Below are 2,739 nucleotides of genomic sequence, written 5' to 3'. Positions count from 1 at the left end.
GTTGCAAGGTCTCAGATGTGACGTAAAAAGTCAAAGTTTTTCCACAATACGTGACGACCATTTAATCTTGGGCTTCCGTGGCGCAATGGTTAGCGCGTTCGGCTGTTAACCGAAAGGTTGGTGGTTCGAGCCCACCCGGGAGCCGTGTTGTGAGGTCTCAAATGTAAAAAGCTAAAGTTTTTCCACAATACCTGACGACCATTTGATTTTTGGGCTTCCGTGGCGCAATGGTTAGCGCGTTCGGCTGTTAACCGAGAGGCTGGTGGTTCGAGCCCACCCGGAAGTGGTGTTGTGGGGTCTCAGAATAAGCGTTAAAAGTCAAAACTTTTCCATAAAACTTGACAACCATTTAATTTCTGAGCTTCCGTGGCTCAATGGTTAGCGCGTTCGGCTGTTAACCAATAGGTTGGTGGTTCGAGCCCACCTGGGAGCGGTGATGTGGGATCTCAAATGTAATGTAAAATGCCAAAGTTTTTCCACAATACCTGACGACCATTTAACTTTTGGACTTCCGTGGCGCAATGGTTAGCGCGTTCGGCTGTTAACTGAAAGGTTGTTGGTTCGAGCCCATCCGGGAGCGGTGTTGTGAGGTCTCAGATGTAACGTAAAATGTCAAATTTTTTCCACAATACGTGACAACCATTTAATTTCTGAGCTTCCGTGGCTCAATGGTTAGCGCGTTCAGCTGTTAACCAATAGGTTTATGGTTCGAGGCCACCCGGGAGCGGTGTTGTGGGATTCAAATGTAACGTAAAAAGCCAAAGCTTTTCCACAATACCTGACGACCATTAAATTTTGGGGCTTCCGTGGCGCAATGGTTAGCGCGTTCGGCTGTTAACCGAAAAGTTGGTGGTTCGAGCCCATCCGGGAGCGGTGTTGTAAGGTCTCAGATGTGACGTAAAAAGTCAAAGTTTTTCCACAATACCTGACGACCTTTTAATTTTTGGGCTTCCGTGGCGCAATGGTTAGCGCGTTCGGCTGTTAACCGAGAGGCTGGTGGTTCGAGCCCACCCGGAAGTGGTGTTGTGGGGTCTCAGAAGTAGCGTAAAAAGTCAAAACGTTTCCACATAACGTGACAACCATTTAATTTCTGAGCTTCCGTGGCTCAATGGTTAGCGCGTTCGGCTGTTAACCAATAGGTTTGTGGTTCGAGCCCACCCGGGAGCGGTGTTGTGGGATCTCAAATGTAACGTAAAAAGCCAAAGTTTTTCCACAATACCTGACGACCATTTAATCTTGGGCTTCCGTGGCGCAATGGTTAGCGCGTTCGGCTGCTAACCGAAAGGTTGGTGGTTCGAGCCCACCCGGGAGCGGTGTTGTGAAGTCTCAAATGTAACGTAAAAAACCAAAGTTTTTCCACAATACCTGACGACCATTTGATTTTTGGGCTTCCGTGGCGCAATGGTTAGCGCGTTCGGCTGTTAACCGAGAGGCTGGTGGTTCGAGCCTACCCGGAAGTGGTGTTGCGGGGTCTCAGGAGTAGCGTAAAAAGTCAAAACTTTTCCACATAACGTGACAACCATTTAATTTCTGAGCTTCCGTGGCTCAATGGTTAGCGCGTTCGGCTGTTAACGAATAGGTTTGTGTTTCGAGCCCACCCGGGAGCGGTGTTGTGGGATCTCAAATGTAACGTAAAAAGCCAAAGTTTTTCCACAATACCTGACGAACATTTAATTTTTGGGCTTCCTTGGCGCAATGGTTAGCGCGTTCAGCTGTTAACCGAAAGGTTGGTGGTTCGAGCCCATCCGGGAGCGGTGTTGTGAGGTCTCAGATGTGACGTAAAAAGTCAAAGTTTTTCCACAATACTTGACGACCATTTAATTTTTGGGCTTTTAATTTTCGGTTAGTGCGTTCGGCTGTTAACCAAACCGTTGGTGGATCGAGCCCACCCGGGAGCGGTGTTGTGAGATCTCAAATGTAACGTAAAAATCTAAAGTTTTTCCACAATACCTGACGAACATTTAATCTTTGGGCTTCCGTTGCGCAATGGTTAGCGCCGTCGGCTTTTAACCGAAAGGTTGGTGGTTCGAGCCCATCCGGGAGCGGTGTTTTGAGGTCTTAGATGTAACGTAAAATTCAGAGTTTTTTAAAAATAACTGACGAACATTTAATTTTTGGGCTTCCGTGGCGCAATGGTTAGCGCGTTCAGCTGTTATTCAAAAGGTTTGTGGTTCGAGCCCATCCGGGAGCGGTGTTGCAAGGTCTCAGATGTGACGTAAAAAGTCGATGTTTTTCCACAATACCTGACGACCATTTCATTTCTGAGCTTCCTTGGCTCCATGGTTAGCGCGTTCGGATGTTAACCAAAAGGTTTGTGGTTCGAGCCCATCCGGGAGCGGTGTTGTGAGGTCTCAGATGTGACGTAAAAAGTCAAAGTTTTTCCACAATACCTGACGACCATTTAATCTTGGGCTTCCGTGTCGCAATGTTTGGCGCGTTCGGCTGTTAACCGAAAGGTTGGTGGTTCGAGCCAACCCGGGAGCGGTGTTGTGGGATCTCAAATGTAATGTAAAATGCCAAAGTTTTTCCACAATACCTGACGACCATTTAATTTTTGGGCTTCCGTGGCGCAATGGTTAGCGCGTTCAGCTGTTAACCGAAAGGTTGGTGGTTCGAGCCCATCCGTGAGCGGTGTTGTGAGGTCTCAGATGAAACGTAAAAATCGTAAGTTTTTCCACAATACCTGACGAACATTTAATCTTTGGGCTTCCGTTGCGCAATGGTTAGCGCCGTCGGCTG

The 2,739-nt window shown here is 47.8% G+C and overlaps 1 non-coding gene across 1 annotated transcript; it reads left to right on the top strand.

Moving 5' to 3' along the window:
• Nucleotides 1-1,240: 1,240 nt before the first annotated feature.
• Nucleotides 1,241-1,313, top strand: TRNAS-GCU (transfer RNA serine (anticodon GCU)). Its single transcript has one exon. It is a non-coding gene; the product is annotated as a tRNA-Ser (tRNA).
• The last annotated feature ends 1,426 nt before the right edge of the window (nt 1,314-2,739 follow it).

Source organism: Phalangium opilio, unplaced genomic scaffold (assembly GCF_054372755.1).
Source record: "Phalangium opilio isolate 3A_F unplaced genomic scaffold, DU_Popi_V2 ptg000019l_1, whole genome shotgun sequence".
Classification (NCBI taxonomy): domain Eukaryota; kingdom Metazoa; phylum Arthropoda; class Arachnida; order Opiliones; family Phalangiidae; genus Phalangium; species Phalangium opilio.
Note: the sequence above shows the minus strand (reverse complement) of the source record. Positions and strands in the feature narration are given on the sequence as shown.